The sequence below is a fragment of the Bos indicus x Bos taurus genome, chromosome 13, assembly GCF_003369695.1.
Source record: "Bos indicus x Bos taurus breed Angus x Brahman F1 hybrid chromosome 13, Bos_hybrid_MaternalHap_v2.0, whole genome shotgun sequence".
NCBI classification, from domain to species: domain Eukaryota; kingdom Metazoa; phylum Chordata; class Mammalia; order Artiodactyla; family Bovidae; genus Bos; species Bos indicus x Bos taurus.
The window spans coordinates 16,859,511-16,880,000 of record NC_040088.1 but is presented as its reverse complement, the minus strand read 5'-3'; the positions used below and the strand labels follow the sequence as shown (position 1 = coordinate 16,880,000).

General features: G+C 45.9%; 1 long non-coding RNA gene across 1 annotated transcript; it reads left to right on the top strand.

The window, feature by feature from the left end:
* Positions 1 to 4,765: 4,765 nt before the first annotated feature.
* On the top strand, positions 4,766 to 5,596 carry LOC113902776. Its single transcript, XR_003513912.1, has 2 exons — positions 4,766 to 4,982; positions 5,436 to 5,596. It is a non-coding gene; the product is annotated as an uncharacterized LOC113902776 (long non-coding RNA).
* The last annotated feature ends 14,894 nt before the right edge of the window (positions 5,597 to 20,490 follow it).

The following is a 20,490-nucleotide window of genomic DNA, read 5'->3' as shown; positions in this document are numbered from 1 at the left end:
CCATCTACCAGCACATGTGCGGTCTCGTTCATAATTGATCCAGTTGCTTGGTGAGCAGGGGGCTGCAGATGCGTAGGGGTGGAGCGGGGAGGGGGTGCCCTGGAGAGACCCTCCTCTCCCATTTGAGGAAGCAATTGCCTCTGCCAGCCCCCCAGCCCCTTCCTCCACAACAGCTATTTAATGCCTGGCAGTCCCTGTGCCAGCCTCTGTCGCCCGCACCAACTGTTTCCCATTTCTCATTCTCCTGAGCAAGGAGCCAGTTTTCACTCAGCAATCCTTTATCAACAGGCTCCTGGGACTTGTGTGGCACTCCAGAGGCTGCCAATGCAGGGGACGCTTCTTTGATCCCTGGTCAGGGAACTAGATCCCACCTGCTGCAACTAAGACTGGGCACAACCAAATAAATAAATAATTTAAAAATATATTCACTAATTAAAAAAAGAAGATACTAAGTGCTGAGCGTTGCTTCACAGATTGGGATTTCCAGAAGCAGAGTTCGGATGCGAGGTATTTATTAGAGATTAACACCTGTGAAAGGAAGAGGAGACAGCAGGGTTGGATGGGGGGAGAAGTCAACTGATGCAGGTTCTACAAAGCCTCAGGCAGCCCAGCAGGGAGCTCTGGAATGAGCATTGCCTGGCAGTGTGGCTCTTCGTCAGGCTTTAAAACCCTGGCTCACCCAGTGACCAGATGCAGGCTGTCCCGGGAAGGGTGTGACCACAGGCCAGGTGGCTCGCTGCGGCTGAGGCAGACCTGGAAGGGCTGACAGCTGTTTGCTGCCATACTCCCCACACTGGGCAGCAAGCCCTTTCTTAAAGCGGGTATCTGGGCAGCCTCTCTCTTTGTCCACCACCTCTGCCATAATAGGGCTTCCCTGATAGCTCAGTTGGTAAAGAATCCGCTTGCAATGCAGGAGACTCTGGTTCGATTCCTGGGTTGGGAAGATCTGCTGGAGAAGGGATAGGCTACCCACTCCAGTATTCTTGGGCTTCCCTGGTGGCTCAGCTGGTAAAGAATCTGCCTGCAATGCGGGAGACATGGTTTCGATTCCTGGGTTGGGAGGGTCCCTGGAGAAGGAAAAGGCTGTCCACTCCAGTATGCTGGCCTGGAGAATTCCATGGACTATAGTCCATGGGGTCACAAAGAAACACAACTGAGTGACTTTCACTTCACTGCCATAATCTAATTGAAACCTCCCCCACCCCCACCGCCTGCTCTATGCTAGTGCAGGAATTAACTAACTTATTTTATAGATGAGTTCATAGAGGTTGAGCAGCTTGCCCAAAGCAACTTCTAAAAAGAAAGTGAGAGTTAGAAACCAGGTCTGTCCATGGCCAAAGTCTTATGGTCTCCTTATCACATCATGGGCTTCCCTGGTGGCTCAGATGGTAAAGAATCTACCTGTAATGCAGGAGACCTGGGTTTGATCCCTGGGTTGGGAAGATCCCCTGGAGAAGGGTGTGGCAACCCACTCCAGTATTCTTGCCTGGATAATTCCATGGACAGTGGAGACTGGTGGACTATAGTCCATGGGATTGCAAAGAGTCTGACATGACTGAGTGACTAACACTTTTGCTTATCACATCATAGGGGTCTTTTACATTTTTATATTGGGGATCCATTTTTACCCTTTTCTTTATTTAACTTTAAACTTTTCATTTTGAATTAGGGTATAGTGATTAACAATGATGTGGTAGTTTCAGACGAATAGTGAAGGGACTCAGCCATCCATATATACATTCTTGGTTTTTTTTTTTTTGCCATGCAGTGCAGCTTGTGTGACCTCAGTTCTCCAACCAGGGATGAAACCTGGACCCACAGCAGAAATAGCGCCGAGTGTTAACCACTGGACCACCAGGGAATTTCCCTATCCATTTCTTATAGGCACAAACAGTAACTGGATGGGGAACACCAAGGATAATCTTCCCCAAATTTTGCCTCCATCAAGTGTCTTTAGCAGCCAGACTTCTTTTCCCCCATCTTCCTTTAGGAATCCCCTCCCCACTGTCAGTCAGTCCAGAGGTCCAAGTGGGGCTGCACCTCCTGCACCAGAATAAAGGAGGAGCCAATCAGTGTATTATGTTCCCCTGGCCAGGCCATTGGAGAAGGCAATGGCAACCCACTCCAGTGTTCTTGCCTGGAGAATCCCAGGAACGGGGGAGCCTGCTGGGTTCCCATAGAGTCGGACACACGACTGAAGCAACTTAGCAGCAGCAGCAGGCCAGGCCATCAGTTCGTAGCTGGCATATGACCAGGGGAAACCAATCAAAGTGATTCCAGGACTCTGACTCTTAGGGGAGCTGCCAGAAAAGTTCTTGTTCCCCTTGAACTTGCAATAGAACTGGAGCTGCCAGTATGTTTCAGTTATTCATTGGTGTGTAACAAACCACCCCAAAACTTGGGAGTGAAGCAGCAATGATTTATTATTTCCCAAGATTCTGTAGGGTGACGGTGGTGCTTCTGCTGCACATGATGTTGGCTGGGGCCACTCTGTGGCTGCATTCACCTGTGACTGTACTAGAAAGGCCCAGGACCAATAGAGTTGGAGTGGGGAGATGAGTTGGGGGTGGGAGGTGGTCCACGCTAGGTGCTGACAAAAAGGAAAAGCAGTTTTTGCAAAAAGTTTAATGATCATTGTTGTTGTTGCCATTTTAGTCTCTAAGTTGTATCTGAGTCTTTTGAGACCCCATGGACTGTGGCCCACCAGGCTCCTCTGTCTATGGGGTTTTCCAGGCAAGAATACTGGAGTGGATTGCTGTTCCCTTCTCTAGTGGGATCATTCTAGACCAGGGATTGAATTCAAGTCTCCTGCATTGGCAGGCAGGTCCTTTACCTCTCAACCACCTGGGAAGTCCCAAAATGATAGTTAACATTGGTTAAAAGTCAGTCTGCTTTTTACCACCCAATGCTGACAATTCTAAACAATGTTTGAGTTAAACACCCACACTTCTAGGGCAGACTGCCATCCCCCCTTTGACAAAGTCTCTCGCTTAGGGTCTGGAACCTCTGTGATGACTATTAGTTGGGGAACCTCAGTTCTGCCCTGTGTTGCCTTTTTTCTCATATGGCAGGTCATCTTCCTGGAACTTTCCACGAGGTTTCCACTCTACATCAAGATACCCCAGTATTCCTTTCAGTACGGCAGCGGGATTCCAAGAGGGAGCATTCCAAAACGTCAAGCACAGATGCTCAAGTGCTTCTGAAGCCTCTTCTTGCCTCATCTATGCTAACATTCCGTTGCTCAAAGCCAATCACATGGCCAAGTCCAGTGTTCGCTGTAGGAGGGGACGCCCAAGGGCACAAATAATGGCAGATGTGGATCACTGAGGGCCACCACATGGGACTGACTTACCACCAGAAGAGGGTCAAGCAGAGCCTTGAGCTGCCGGGGTGTAACAGGCAGGGTCCTTGAAGGAGACAGAGGCACTGGAGCTGTAATTTCAGGAGACTATAATAAAGGAGCTATTGTGTTTAGGGAATTACGATAGCCTCGGGAATCCAACAAAGGATGATGCAGCTCCTCTGGGCTAGACAATGGAGCCTTTGGCACCCCTAGTCTGAGGGGCAAGAGCCAGATATGGTTACTGGAATCCAGGGAGAGTAGCTGTGGCTCCAAGAGGCTTCTGCCTGGCAGGAACTGGGGCCTTTGGTGGAGGGAGCTTACAGGGAGGGACCTGGGAAAGAAACAATCTACCTGTCTCTACTCCCTCCTTCTGATTGCTTGCTCTTGCTTCCCATTGGCCAGACCCTACTGGAAGCAAAAGGGAAGGGACCTTGCTGATGTCATCGGCTTCCATGGAATATGATTCTCTCTCTCGTATCTCCGCTCCACTCTGCCCTTTAGGGCTTATAAGTAGATAAATCTGCAGAGAAGAAAGGGAAAGTTTCAAGGTATCACTCACTCTGCCCCATCACATGTCTTTTTTTTCTTTCTCCTGTAGATCTCAGCTCAAATGTCACCTCCTCCAGGAAGCCTTCCCTATGTTCCTACCCTTCTCTGTGCTCCCATAACCCTTAGACTGACGCTGCCACAGTTGTGCTGGCACTGTCTGTTGAAATGACTTGTTTTCCACTCTCCCTATACTGGGCACGCCTCAAGGGCAAGGCATGTGTTTTAATTTCTCTCTGTGGCTGCAGCTGTGCCTAACACAGGGTCAGGACAGTAGAATATTCACTCCTGTTCACCAAGCGGATAAATGGATGCATAGTCCCCTCCAGTTCTGCTCCACTTCTGGACCCCTGCCCCTCGGGGGAGAAATGCTTTCTGAGAGCCCATGTGGAATAACTCAAGATCACCAATGGCAGGTGGGGCTGGGGGTGGGACACCCACCCTTGAATCCAGCTGTACCTTAGCACAGCCTCTCCTGCTTGTGATGCCAAGGCCCTGTCAGAGGCATGACAAACAGCTTGGCTGATGGCTTATAATGTCAGAGATGATGGAAACAGGGAGGCAACGGCTGAAAGAATGGGTTGGGGACGCTTGTCATAACTTTATTTGTGGGAGGTGAGTTCCTGTCGGCTGGGTGATGGATGGTGCCAGGGCAGGCACAATACAGACCCTTCCACTGCATCTCCCCCTTATCTCTAGACCAAATGGCTTTGGGGATGAAAAATGACTTTCTTGGGAGAACCGGGGGGAGGGGAACTTCACAGGAAGGGGGCCGTGTGGTCGGCACCTTGGAATGACTTTTGCTTTTCTTGCTAAAAGTTCCGTTTTGCCTAGTCCAGCCTGATAGTGTCTTTCCTTCCTCCCTTTCTTTGTTCCAAGGAGATCATTGAATAATCCCAGACATATTATCTGCCTTAGTCCTCAAAACTGCCTAAAAAGGAATGCAGACTATACAGATGAGGAAGCTGAGGCTTAAAGGAAGAAAGTGGTATACCTAAAGTCCTCTGTGAAGGAAGTGGCAGACCTGGGATTCAAACTTGAGTCTAGTTACTCCAAAGCCTGGCTCTCTCCATGAGGATGTAGTGAAGACCACGTAAGTAGCATGTGCCAAACTCCTTGGAAGCACAGTAAAGAGAGTAATTAATCTGATGGGGAAAAAATCAGGGAAGACTGCCCAGCAGAAATATTTGAATTGATTCTTGAAGGGTGAATAAAATGTTAACTGATAGAGAAAGAGGACATTGGGGGTTGGGAAGAGAAAAGAGAAGAATAGCGTACATTTTTGTTTGTTTACTCAAAAGCTGTCATTGCCTTCTTTCTCCTTTCTAATAGAAACTCAATTTGGGGGATAATCCATCCTCCTACAAATGAACGTGAACAAAAATTAAGCCATTCATGAACTTTCTATTTGCCCTGTGGCTGATTGGTTTGGAAACAGGAATAGGAACAATTCCGGCCAATAAAGTAAAAGGAATATTTTCTCAAGTACTTCTGGGAAAGGTTTTCTTGCTGCAAAAAAAAAAAAAAAATCCCTTTTCTTTTGCAGGATGTGGTCGTGTTTTGTACGTGATATCTGGAGATGTAGCAGCTATTTTGTGACCAGGAAGGTGAACAAACACATTAATGATGACATCATGGGAAGTTGGAAGGGACTTCATTGAGCTGCTGAATTAATGACTCCTGCAGCCATTAAACCTTGAAACTTAATCTTTGAGTTGATACATTTTTCTCATTGTTAATCAACTAAGTTGGTGGTTCCATTTTTGCAGCCCAAAGCATTCTGACTGATACAAGAGGATAAAAGGATGCCAAGCCAAGTGGGTGTCTTCATTGCTCAGGCCTGGGAGGGCTTAAGGTGCTGGCTTTGCAGTCAGACAGAGCCGATTCAAGTCCCAGCTAACTGCTTCCTAACTGCGACCTTGGACAAGTTGTGATGTTAATGTCTCAGTTAACGCCTGTGAGAGTCAGTTCCTGGGGAGGAGAAAACTCATACCATAGGACTTTGACAATAACATAAAGTAATACACAGAAAGGGCTGCTTTGGACTGTGCAGGGTGTATAGTAAGTACTCACTATTTCATACCAGTTCTGGTTGTTGCTATGGTCATCATTGATTTTTTTTTTTTTTTTGCCTCTGTGGAAGCCTCTACACTCACCCCAAACTTACCCTATGACTGGACTCTTCTGACCTCTAATTACCAAATCCAGTTCCCATAATGCCGGTGGTTATGTAGATTTCAAGGTCCTGGAATTGCATTCCTGAATCTGGAGGAGGAGAAGGAAAGGGACAAGGTTGCCCTTCTTACTCCACTCACTCTCCCTGGGCAGCCCTGTTCACTTCCGCAGCTCAGCCTCGACAACCCCAGTGTACTTACTATGTCCAAACCCCTAGGTCTATTCTGAGGACAGACCTAGGACCCCTAGGACCCCATCTGAGCTTCAGGCTTTGAAGCATGGTGGAGACATATTGATCACTGTAACAGTGGGCATCAGGATTCTTCCTGAAAACAACTGTTTGGGTTGGGGGAATACTTTGATAAGCTTCCTTGGAGACAGGTGAGGCCCATTTGGGCATGGATGTGAGCAGGCGCTAAGATGTCAAGTGTGGTGGCTAAAAGGTGATGATATGGTTGTGGTAAACTGCTGGCCAAGAACCAAAGGGCGGAATTTGTAATCTGGGCTAGGAAAAGGTTGGAGGAAAAAAATAAGAAGACTTGGGAGTGGGGAGAGGGGGAGGGTGAAAGAGAATACAGCAAGCTATGAGACTAGATTCTGTATTACAGAGAGAGCCCCTCCCTCTAATGGCATGGGGATGCCCCCAACAGCTTGAAAATAGGAGATTTCCTATCTGAAGAGGAGTAGTCTGTAATGGTTAACAGGGCCCATGCAGTGTTTACACCACTTTATCTGAAATCTGGCTATACCTGGCTATGTGACCCTGGGTAAGTTACCTGACTCCTTTGAGCTTTGGTTCCATCAACTGTAAAATGGAAATAGAGTCCTTGTTAGGATTAAATAAATGTTAAGCACAGTGCTGGCATGTGCTGGGCCTTGAAATAATGCCACCAGAAAACTGAAGTCAGAGTTATCTAAGGATTTAACCCAAGGTCACAGAGTCAAGCAATAGGGTGGAAAGAAAGTGGAAGTGTTAATCCCTCAGTGATGTCTGAGACTCTGCAACCCCATGGACTGTAGACCACTAGACTCCTCTGTTCTTGAAATTCTCCAGACAAGAATACTGGAGTGGGTTGCCATTTCCTCCTCTAGGGAATCTTCTCGATCCAGGGATCAAACCTGGGTCTCCCGCATTGCAGGCAGATTCTTTACTGTCTGAATCACCAGAGTTAGTAGAGATGCAATAAGGTGGAGGCAGGCTTCAAAGCCAAGAATACCTGATCCCAGAGGATCCAAGTTTCTCACTGAAGGTGGCTTTACGGAGACAGGACCAAGGCCAGGGCACCAGCTCAGGGCTGGTTTTCGGGCAGCTGACTCCTTGCTCCTGAGCGCTGGCTCTGCCAACTGAGGCTAAGAGTTGACTTTGCTTCCCCGTCTCCCCCACCTTCCCTCCTCCTCGCTCTCCTGGACAGTATTTCCCTGGGGCTCCCATTACCAATTTGCAGAGCAAAGGCGCGCAGAGGCAGTTCAGGGGTGGCGCGAGCTCAGCAGCACTGGTATTGTTTTTAATTCAATATTTTGTCCCTGTGCGCCAGCCACCTTTATTGGATGAGAACACTGTTATTGGATCCTGCCCTGCAGGAGAAAATGCAGACTTCCCCTGACAATGGCAGCTAGGTTGTTCTAGAGTCTGATGAGTCAGGGCAGGGCAAGAAGACAGCAGAGAGTTCCAGAAAATCTGGTGATTACAAGCTGTTCTGTGACACGCACAAAATTATTAACATATGTATTCTTGACCTTTCCCCTTGCCCTCCCTTCCAGGGAGGACAAAGCCCAGGAGGCAGCCTTCACATCACCTTCTTCCTTTTCCAGCACATCCAGTGTGTATCTTGGCTCTGCTGATTTTTCTCCAGCTTTTGCCCACCCCTAGCACACCCAGTTCAAGCCCCAAGCACCTCCTGCCTGGACAACTGGTCTACCCATCCTCCCCTGCAATACTCAAACCTGTTGTCCTTATGATACACTACCTTATTTGGGATCTCCCCAAAGCCTGAGATAAGAATTCATATATACAGAGTTTATTTGGAATATGACCCCAGGGAACACTGGCCAGACCTCTGGGAGCCAGTGAACAACACCATAGCTCAGAGTTACCCCACCTGAGGAGTGAGGGAGCTGGGCATTTATGTACTAAGTTCTATCAGGCTGAGAGCTGCTCTGGAGTGGGAGGATAGGGTGGACTGTTAATTCTCTGACACCTCTGACCTGCTCCACAGACAGTCAAAGCATGTTCCAGTGGCCAGAGCAAGGCTGCTCAACTGAATTCTTGTAGATAGTGTGCCTGTGTGCTCGGTCATTCAGTCGTGTCCAACTCCTTTTGACCCCATGGATTGTATGTAGCCTGCTCAGCTCCCCTGTGCATGGGATTCTCCAGGCAAGAATCCTGAAATGGGTTGCCATTTCCTCCTCCAGGGGATTTTCCTGACCCAGGGATAGAACCTGTGTCTCCTGCGTCTCCTGCATTGGCAGGAGGAAGCCCTGGGAAGCCCTTATATATAGCACCTTCCCCTAACTGGGCTTTCCCCAGCTTTTTTAGGTGGTAGAGCAACACCTTGAAATCATTGTCCTTCTTGCAAAATAGCGTGAAATGGTGGCAAATTAATTTTTTTAATGAGTAAATATATAATTTTATGCTAAAATCAAATACTATCTTGTATAGGGCTCTGCCATAAGAAGTGAAGGCAGGTGCTACAGCTGGGGGACATGCACTGAGAGAAAATGACCAATGAAGGTAATTCTACCCGTTAACCCTTCCCTCCACGAGTCGGCCTATAACTGCCAGTTTTCCACAACTGGATTTTGGAACAGCTGGGAGCAGTTCATGAAAGGGTTCCATAGGACCATAATTTGAAAACCACTAGATGAGTGGCTGGAGTAGGAGAGACCAATTAATGGGCAAGTTGCTCTTCCTGTATTTGCTAGTTACTTAAAACCAACTAGTGGCCTCCCTGGAGCAAGCCAATAGGACTCTGTGTGTTTTTGTATTAGCTTCATTTTTTATCTCTGTTGTATGCTCTTCTCCGTGTTTTTTTCCTTTTTCTTAAACCTTCTTTTAATTTGGGCTACCTTGTTGTGTTTTATGTATCTTCTTGTGCTTAGTTGCTCAGTCGTGTCGGACTCTTTGCGACCCCATGGACTGTAGCCCGCCAGGCTCCTCTGTCCATGGGGATTCTCCAGGCCAGAATACTGGAGTGGGTTGCCATGCCCTTCTCCAGGGAATCTTCCCAATCGAGGGATCAAACCCAGGTCTCGTGCATTGCAGGCGGATTCTTTACCAGCTGAGCTACCAGGGAAGCTATGTGTCTTCTTAAGTCACTTTAAATCCTTTCTTCCTAAATCACCAGGAATAAGGTGATGGTATAAGCAAAAACACATAAATAGAAAATGTAATAAGCTCCATAAAAACCTCTTCCAAAAATACCAACAGTGGTTATTTATCATGGAGAGAAATAGGATGGTTAGAGGTGCGTTGGGGGAGGGGAGCATCCAAAGAGAATAGAAACCATGTCATTTTACAAAGCTTAAGGTGTGGCATTACAAACAACTAACACATGGCATGGACATAAAAAACAGTTTTATTTGATTGCCTTTGTAAATACTTATATATTTTATATATTTATTATTTACTTCTATAATACTTGTTAAGGATAGAAATTGAGAAAATGCAAATAAACAACAAAAACGAAAAGAAGAAAATTAAAGCCACTCATAGCCCACTCCTCAGAGAGCATCACCACTGACATCACATAGCCTTTGCATCTTCTTCATGTAAGATCCGGACTTCCCAGGTGGCGCTGGTGGTAAAGAACCCACTTGCCAGTGAAGGAGACATAAGGGCCATGGGTTTGATCCCTGGGTGGGAAAGATCACCTGGAGGAGAGGATGGCAACCCATGCCAGTATTCTTGCCTGGAGAATCCCATGGACAGAGGATCCTGGTGGGCTATGGTCCACAGGGTCGCACAGAATCGGACACAACTGAAGCGACTTAGCACACATGCACACATGTACGTAAGATTCAGAGAAGGGGGTCCCAGCTGATCTAATAGGACTTTAGATTGTAATAGAATCTGATGGACTAATTAACGCCCCCAACCAGGTGGTGAGGGTGATGAAGAAGAGGAACAAGAAGAAAAGAACAGGAGGAAGAGAAGTAGGGAAGGGAGCAATGGGAAAGAAAAGAATCTTTTGAGCTTTTGTGGGCATCTGAGGGTAGATGGGGAGTTGGGAGAACAGGGTATTGTCTACCACTTGGTCTCATTCAGGGATGGAGCCTGACCCTCTTATAGAGAGATGCTATGGAAAGAGGAAGTGAGATTCGAGATACAAGCAGAACTGCTTTGGCGTCCAAAGGGCAAGTCCCACCTAGACTGAGGAGAGATGCCCACTCCCTACAACTCTGCAGGACACACTCCAGCTCTGCTGCTCTGAGGACCCAACCAGGAGCCCGTGACACCTCCAGGTCCTGCAGTTTCTGGAGCGCCAGGGAGCAACACCCTGAGGAGCGTACCAATGGCGAGGGTGAGGCTTCCCTTTGTTACTTGGGGGCAACAGCTGCTAATGAGGCAGTCAGTCCTTTCTTTCTTTCTTTCTGAATTTCATTTATGTATTTATGGCTGCTCTGGGTCTTCGTTGTTAACATGTGGACTTTCTCTAGTTGTGGCTACTCTAGTTGCGGTGCGTGGGCTTCTCATTGCAGTGGCTTCTCTTGTTGCAGAGCATGGGCTCTAGAGTACACGGGCTTCAGTAGTTGCGGCATGTGACCTCTAGAGAGAGGACTCGGCTGTGGCACACAGGCTTTGTTGCCCTGCAGCATGTGGGATCTTCCTGGATCAGGGTTGGAACCTGTGTCCCCTGCATTGGCAGGAAGATTCTTAACCCTGGACCACCAGAGTAGTCTAAGAGGTCAGTCCTTTGAGAGGACCAACCAGGGGTGTACGTGGGTATGTGCACGCTCAGAAAGAACTCAGTTGTTTATGAGAATTAGGCTGGGTGAGGTGGGGTTGCTTTGACTGGTGTAGGAAGAAGCTCTGTGTCAGAGAATATTAAATAATGTCAATGGGACATCATTTGTGTGCTCAGGAGGTCAGGCTTGGAAAAATTTAGGTCTTTTAAATGTATACATGGATATGCACAGATTTTTTTTTTCCTAAGCAAAAATTTGAGATCTCACTCTGAGTAGAGGATTTGCTGAAACTTCTGTGGAGGTTGACGTAGAGCGGTTTTTCTTAAGGTGTGTTTCTCAGAATACTGCTTCCACCGATGTTGCATGAAAAATGGCTTCTGTGGTCAAATAGACTGGAAAGCATTGAGTAAAGCAGTTAAACAGGTTTTCCCCTACAAGACTGCTTGGAGCTTTTTAATATACTGACATGCATCGTGATCCTCTAAGAGAAGATGTACACTTAGCAGCTGCCCCTCCATGTCGACCTGGTGTGCAGGTCCATTCTCTGCCCTCATTGATGTCTACCAGGAATGGTTCAGGGAGTCTAAAGGGGTATTAATCAGATGCTCAGTTTATCAATAGGTCACGGTGGCAGCCAATGATGGGAATGTCACTCTTTGGCACCTCACCTGCTTCTTCGATTTTTTATATCCATTGGTGCATAGCAAATTACTGAAAAACTCAGGAGGTTAAAATACCAAAGCATTTATTATCTTGGTGTTTCTGTGGATGAGGAAGTCAGGACTGGCATAGATGGATGATTCTGGTGCCCCGTGTCTCAAGAGGCTGCAGTGAAGATGTCAGCCAGGGTTGCACCACCTGAAAGCTTGACTGCATTGGAGGCTCCACTTCCAAGATGAACCCAATGACTCGCTTCCTGACATTCACACCCTGTGTAATCCTCTCCCACAAAGAACTGGTCTGACCTGTGCAGCCCATAGGATGTTGCAGAAATGATGGACTATAACTTCTAGGATGAAGTCACAAAAAACGTTGGAGCTTCCACCTTGATCTCTCTTGGATCACTTGCTCTGGGGGATGCCAGCTGTCGTGTTATGAGAACACATGGGTGGTCAGATGGATCCATGTGATCAGGAATGGAGGTCTCTGGCCATCAGGCACCATCAACCTGCTGGGCATGGGACTGACCCATCCTGGAAATGATTGACATCTTGACTTTAATCTCAAGAAAGACCTTGATCCTGCTAAAACTGCTTCCAAATTCCTGATCCACAGAAACTGTGTGAGATAATAAAGGTTCATTGTTGTTTTAAGCCACTCTGCTTTTAGGTAACTTGTTACACAACAGTAGATAGCTAATCCATCTCCTTAGTGCTATGCATGCATGCTAAGTCGATTCAGTTGTGTCTGACTCTGTGCAGCCCTATGGACCGTAGCCCACCAGGGTGCTCTGTCCATGGGATTCTCCAAGGGAGAATGCTGAAATGGATTGCCATGTGTTCCTCCAGGGATTCTTCCTGACCCAGGGATCGAACCCATGACTCCTACATCTCCTGCATTGGCAGGTAGGTTTTTTACCACTAGTGCCACCTGGGAAGCCCCCTTAGTGTTAAGGTAGGTAATAAACAGCTGCTTCAGCTCACTGGCTATGGAACTTGCTTACTTCCTAAGTTAGAAGTGGTCCTTTCACTGACCCCAAATATTGATTGCATTAAGAATTCTCTCTATTCCTTTTTTTTTTTAATAAAAGTTGATTTTTTTAAGAAATGTCTATTTATTTATTTGGCTGAATCAGGTCTTTGGTTGCAGCATGAAAATCTTTTGTTCCCTAAACAGAGATTGAACCTGGGCCTCCTGCATCGGTAGCATGGAGTCTTAGCCATTGGACCACCAGGGAAGTCCCTCCATTCCTTTTTATGAGAGCCTCTCAGCAAGGTCTGACTCACTGGGACCATTGGTATGAGGCATTGATGGGGAGCCCCTCAGAATTAGGGGTTTATGAGACTTGTTACACTGTTAGGAGCTGTTGTGTGTACTGGCACTCATGGCTTTCCCAGCCCTACACACTTGACCAGGGAATCCTTTCTTGTGCAATAGACACAGTTGGTCCCTACCCACGTCCTTTCTTCCTTCTCCCTCCCTCCTAAGAGAAAGCCTCAAGAAAAGATGATCCTTTTTATTCTTTTTGATGTTATTGTGGCTGGAACTGCCGCTGCCATTCGGTTGCCAGGAGAGTAAGAAAATGAGCTCCCATGCATCCATTACCTAGCTTCAGCAATTAACAGCTCACCAATAAACTTCTCATCCTGGCTTCCACCCACACCTGCATCCATCCCCCACACTCACCCCCACACCTACCCCCCCGCCTTGGATTATTTTGAAGCAAATTCCTGTCATCACATTATTTCATACAGAGATTTCAGTATGTATCTCTCAAAGATTAGGACAATGTAATTCAATTCTATTATCATACTTTAACAATAATAAAGCCCCCAAATAATTCCTTTGTGTTGCACCTCCCTGACTGTTAGAGTTATTACTTGGCTCCCAGTGTATCTAAGAAAGCAAACTCTCCTTGTATCTAATTGAGACCTGTGCCTACTGGGAGAGATAATTACTCTTCAGCATTCAGTAATCATCTGTGCTTGGATCATAAGTGTCAGCACCGTTTGGGAGGTTCACTGAGCTCAAATCCCTACTGTGCAGTGCATAGTCAGACAGGCTTGGATTGGAGTACTGCCAATGACTAACACTATGGCTGTGGGCAAGTGACTAAACCTTCTACATTTCAGCTTTCACTATTTAAAAATATTGGAGTAGGATTTCCCTGGTGGTCCAATGGTTAACAATCTGCCTGCCAATGCAGGGGATACGAGTTTGATCCCTGGTCTGGGAAGATTCCACATGCCATTGGGCAACTAAGCCCCTGCACCACAACTACTGAAGCCCCTGTGCCTGGAGCCCCTGCTCTGCAACAGAAGAAACCATTGCAGTGAGAACCCCACGCATCCCAACTAGAGAGCAGCCTGAGCTCGACAACGAAGACCCAGTACAGACAAGAGTAAATAAGTAAGTAAACAAACAAATCTTTTAAAAAAGATAGCAAACAGAAAATCCAAAATAAAAAATTAAAATACTAGAGTAGACAGGATCTGAGAACCTGGACTTGGGGAGTGAGAGGCAGAGGGAACAAAGACTTCTCTTGAAGCCCAGAAACTGCATTCTACTCCCCAGGAAATACAGATCCCCTTTCCACTGCCTACCCTGCGACTTTTCCCCGCTCATTCAGTGCCTGAATGGAGGCGTCTGGATTTCTACGACACTGTCATATGTTTCCAATCAGTCCATAATGGCAGGGTAGGAGCTCAATATTGGTGATAAATACACTTTATGAGTGTTTTTTCGGAGGATATTTTCTTAAAGGCTGTTCCAACAAATAATTTATTGTGGCAATAAAAGATGGAGGAGGAGACTCTGATTACATCTTGGAGCACCTAAAGCTTGAAGTTTAAGGAAAACTAGGAGGCCCACAGCTACTTGAAATTTTCCAGAAGGAATCATTCTTCCACATTAGATTTTTTAAAAGGTTACAGCCCAGCAGCTGGTCTCCAGAGTGGTGCCCTTCTCCCGTCTCTCTTGTGGAAGCCACGCTCAAATCATCATCATTATCACATGTTTTTGGACTGTTTGGTGCATAACCCATAGCTCTTCTTTTTTTTTTTCCTTTGTTAGTTTTTCTATGTATACTTTACATAAATCATATTAGTGTACCATGTAATGTTCTACATCTGTATATATTGCAAAACAATCACCACATAAGTCCAGGTAACATCTTTGTTGTTTAGTCACTAAGCCCGTCTGACAGTTTGGTCACCCTGTGGATTATAGCCCGCCAGGCTCCTCTGTCCATGAGATTTCCCAGGCAAGAATACGGGAGTGGGTTGCCATTTCCTTCTCCAGGGGATCTTTCTAACCCAGGGATCAAAGCCATGTCTACTGCATTGGCAGACTTATTCTTTACCACTGAACCACTTGGGAAGTCCATCCTACATCATTACAAAAATTATTTATTCTAGTAATGAGAACATTCAGGATCCGTTCATCTAGCTACTTTCAAATATGCACACAGTATTATTAATTATACCCACCAGGCTATATACTATAATACATGAGTAATTCATCTTAAAACTGGAGATGTGTACCTTCTGACCCCCTTCACCCATTTTGCCCACTCCCCACCCCTCCACGTCAGGCAGTCATCAATCTGTTCCCTGTATTCATGAGCCCATTTTTTTCTTTTGTTTTAGATTTCACATCTAAGTGAAATCATATGGTATTAAGCTTTTTCTGTTGGACTTAGTTCACTTAGCATATACACAGCTTTTCTGAACTTTCCTCATCTTTAACATTGGAATAGCATTTTGTTAGGGTTTGGGGTAGGGATTTGAAAGTATTTGATAGTATTATTGCCAGGATTGTATCAATTTTTCAGTAGATTGATTGGTTCATCTATTAAATCAGCAACTGTAGGGAGTGCCAGTTGAGTGCTGTTGCTGCTGCTGCTTTGCTTCAGTCGTGTCTGACTCTCTGTGACCCCATAGACGGCAGCCCACCAGGCTTCCCCGTCCCTGGGATTCTCCAGGCAAGAACACTGGAGTGGGTTGCCATTTCCTTCTCCAATGGGTGAAAGTGAAAAGTGTAAGTGAAGTTGCTCAGTCGTGTCCGACTCTTAGCGACCCCATGGAGTGTAACCTACCAGGCTCCTCCATCCATGGGATTTTCCAGGCAAGAGTACTGGAGTGGGGTGCCATTGCCTTCTCCGAGTTAAGTGCTAGGTGTTGTATTAGGTTCTGAGGTTGCTGTGGTGAGCAAGGCAGCAATCCCTGGCCTTGTGGAGCATAGCATATGAAAGAGAAAACAGACCCTCCCCAATGAGTGAAAAGAAGATAAATACAGAAACACAAATCACAAGTGTTCTGAAGATAACGGTTAGGAATGCTGATGGAGAATCTTCTCGTAAAAATTTACTTGTGTCTTTATTTATTTGGCTGCTGATTTACCAAGCAGGGTCTTTTGTTGGGGCACACAGACTCTCTAGTTGTGACGTGCAGTCTCAGGAGTTGCAGTGCACAGGGCCTGGTTACTCCACAGCATGTGGGATCTTAGTTCCCTGATCAGGGATCAAACTTGTGTCCTCTGCATTGCAAGGCAAATTCTTAACCACAGGACCACCAGAGAAGTTCCTGATGGAGAATCTTCAGGGGAGGGAGGGACTATTATAGATCTCATAGTCAAGGAAGATGCCTGTGATGTGGTGACATTAAGCTGAGACCTGAAGAATGGGGGCCCCAACCTTTATCCCTGTGGAGGTTCCTAAGGAATTATTAATGGACCTTCCCATCAAGATAAAATTGAAATATCACAATGTGATATTCAAGATCCTCCATGATGAGGATTGCTAGATAAAATACAGGATGCCCAGCTAAACTTGGATTTCAGATAAGCAACAAAAAGCTTTTGGTATGTTACTACATATTCCATGGAACATATTTATATATTTACTTATTTATTAAAATATTTATTTATTTGTCTGCACTTGGGCTTAGTTGTGGCATGCAGGATCTTTAGTTGCAGCATGCAAACTCTTAATTGTGACATGTGGGATCTAGTTCCCTGACCAAGGATCTAACCCAGGCCCCCTGCATTGGGAATGCAGAGTCTTAACCACTGGACCACCAGGAAAGTTTCTGGAACATATTTATACTAAAACCTTTTTTATCATTTAACTGAAATTCAGACATGATTGGGTGTCAGTTGGGGGCTGGCGTGAGGCACTCCGCCCGTGGCAAAGGTCATGAGGAAGGAGGCTCGACATACGCAAAGGTGGGATTGAGCCTCAGGAGTCCCCCTGGAAATTCTCAAGCATCTACCCCCATAACCAGAGCCTGCCTACTTTGCTACTTTGTGCTCTCACCTACACCTCTGACTTTACGGGGGGCTGTCCCCCACCACCTCTTTCGGAGAAGGAGTTAACTTAGAGCTCCAGTTAGTAAAAACTCCTGGGCGTGACAAGAGTGTTTTAACCTACAAACTCCTCTGAACGTTCTCTAGCCTGCCTGACAGGCTTGTCCGGCCACATGTGATTGCTCACAGCCTCCCAACTGTGAGAGGCATAAGATGCTTTAAACCTTCTAAAAACAGGTTCTTTAGAAAAGTTAGAAAACCATTAGTACAAGTATAGTGGGCTGATTAGAAATTGTATTGGTGAAGGGTTTTTCATTTGTTGAGCCAATGTTTATTGCTAAGTCTCCACATCCCCTGCCCTTATACACATTAATGAATATATAGAAGAAATAAGTATTAACCTTTGATATTAATCACATTAGACCTTAGGCTAAGCAAATTCCTTCTTTAATTAAAACCCACTACACCCTCACCCTACAGGAATGTAACTTTATCTGGTACCTTCGGAAGGTGGCGTCTGTTTTAAGAATAATCACCCTTGGAGAAATAAGTGTTCTGGTTGACTGACCGCTGTCACAAGGAGAGGGTCATAAATTGTCAGCAGGCCCCCTGGCCAGAAGATGATGTAACACCTCTAAGACCTCTGTATACATTTGTATGAAGCACCTGACTTTAATAAAAGTCAGGACTGCTGTCCCTGCGTGACTTTTGTATAACATGTCAGTGTATAAAAACAGACTCTTGAAAATAAAGAATGGGGATCAGTTTCTCGAAATACTGGTCTCCCCATGTCGCTCTCTCTCTCAAACTCTGGCTGAGTCTCCATCTGGAGCGCGGAACCCACCAAGCTTACTTATTATGCCTGGGCTTCTAAGATCTGACCGGGGAGGCCTCAGTGTCTCCTCTCCTTCGGGAGAACGGAAGGACGCCTGCAGCCTATGTAAGTGGTGCAAGCTTCTTGTCTTGAAGTTTTATTGGTCTCCCGCGTAAACCAAGCTACTCAGCCTCTTTTCTCCACCGAATTTTCCTGCTGAGCTATCCTCATTCTATTACTCTTTATATCTCTAATTAATATCTAATTGAAGCTATTGTATCCTGATCCTCGCCGAAGCCGTCTCCCCTTCGAATACCCTGGATCAGCCTGGGCTGGCCCCCGGCAGGTGTCATGTTTTTATGTGTTAAATCCCTTAATTCTCTCTGTGCTCTTCCTCAGCTCAGCTGCCCTCTCCTCTATTACTTCTTACCATTCCCTCCACACACAATATTCCCTGTCCAGTTCCTTGTCTATGTCCATGCTGTTTCTTCTGTCCAGGTCACCCATCTTTCCCCACGTCCTCTTGGCAAACTCTTCTCATCCTTTAAGCCCTAGTCCAAATGGCACCTTCTCTGGAAAACCTTCCCTGGAAGGTATTGCTACTGCTACTGGTAAGTCACTTCAGTCGTGTCCGACTCTGTGCGACTCCATAGATGTCAGCCCACCAGGCTTCCTTGTCCCTGGGATTCTCCAGGCAAGAACACTGGAGTGGGTTGCCATTTCCTTCTCCAATGCATGAAAGTGAAAAGTGAAAGTGAAGTCGCTTAGTCGTGTCCGACTCTAGTGACCCCATTGATTGTAGCCTACCAGGCTCCTCCGTCCATGGGATTTTCTAGGCAAAAGTACTGGAGTGGGGTGCCATTGCCTTCTCCGCCCTGGAAGGTATATTATCCTAATTTCAGGGTGCTTCCCAAACATGGTTCTCATATGATTTTGCCTTATGATTTTATATTTTAAGGCCTGGTTTCTAAAAATACACAGACTTGACTGAATACCTTAAAAGGAAAGGATATAAGAAATGAGCTCATTTTCCCTGCCCTACTCCCTCTCCCCCAATTCCCACTCAACTCTTAGTCAAATATTGATTGAGTACTTTACTGTGCCAGGCACCAAGCTAAGTGCTTTGCATGCAGCATCTCTTGTAAATTCCCCATAATCTTATGATGTAAATTCAGTTGGATCTCCACTTTTCGGAGAAGGCAATCAGGTACATAGCCACTTGCCTCTGTCTCTACACCTGTAAAATGAGGATGATTTTACATCCTCATCTTCCTTGTTACGTTTTCTCCCCAACTAGGATGTAGGTCCCAAAAGGGCAGGAACTTATCTCCTTACAAACTTCGATATCCTCAGAGCCTAAAATTGTGTCTGGCATTGACCAGGCACTCAGTGAATTCCTGAATAAATGAATGAGTCACCTTACATATGAGAAGACTGCAACTTTGACAGAGAGAAAGTAACTTGTCTAAAAGCACAGAGGTGATTGTGGTGGAACTTTGGCTAGAACCAAAATTAGTGATGTGTTGGTAAAGGTTTAACAGTCAGCTCACTGAAAAACCAAGAGTCATGATTTGTAGCATATGTTGATTTCCATGTTGTAAATACGCCCACTGAGGTGGATTTGAAGGAACCAACCTGATGTCAACTGGCTTGTAAATTTCCTTAAAGTTTAACCCCAGGGTCTTGCAAGCCTGTCTATATAAGCTGGTTCCAGATACCAAGAACTGGGACATAGTTCTAAAGAGTACACAATTCCAAAGTACACACTCCCACCATTACTCTGTCCTGCATCCCTGAATGAGGCACAGTCTACCCCCACAGCTGAGTAGGAGAGGAAAAGACACTCAGATAACTCAGTTCAAAGCAGATTGCATAGGTGATTGTTAAAAACCATAAACCCAATCACAACCCGCCCCCCCCAACCCCCCTGCTTAAAACCTTTTCAATATCTTCCTAATGCTCTTAGCAGAAAATCCAATCTCCTTATCATGACCCACAAGGCCCTTTTGTGGAAACTCCTCCTCCTGTACCGAACACTGTATCAGGGTTTTTGTCATAGGATATAGTGGTTAACATGACATCCACAATTCCTGCTCCCATGCAGCCTGTGTCCAGTAAATGAGGCTGTCAATAAACAAGTAATCAGCCATTAAGGACAGACCGAGACACAGTGAAGTAGAGAAGGTGCTAGGAAAGAGAATCATGAGGAGGGTTTGCTTACTTGGACCCAAGGTGAGTAGTGGAAGATTATGCTAAGATAGTGACATTGGAGGTCTGAAAGATGAGAAACAGTTGGTTGAGGTGTGGGGCTAGTGGCTAGGCAGAAGAGGAGAGGATTTGGTAGTTTGAGGAATAAAAATAATTTCTGTACAATTGGAGACAGTGAAGGTAAGATGAGAAGGATGGTTATCAATATTGTGATGGTCAGAATGTTTGTGTCTCCCCAAGAAACCCATAATTTGACATTTTAACTCCCGAGATGATGGTATTAGGAAGTGAGGCTTTGATGAACTGATTAGATCAAAAGAGTGGAGCCCTCCTGATTAGTTTTGTAAAAGAGGTGGGAGAAAAATCCCTCACCCCCTTCTTCCATGTGAAGATACAGTAAGAAGGCACTTCTGTGAATCCTAAAGCAGGCCCTCACCAGACAAGGAAACTGCCAGTGCCTTGATCTAGGACTTCTCAGCCCCCAGAGTTGCGAGAAATAAGTTTCTGGTGTTTATGCCAGCCACTGTATTTTTTT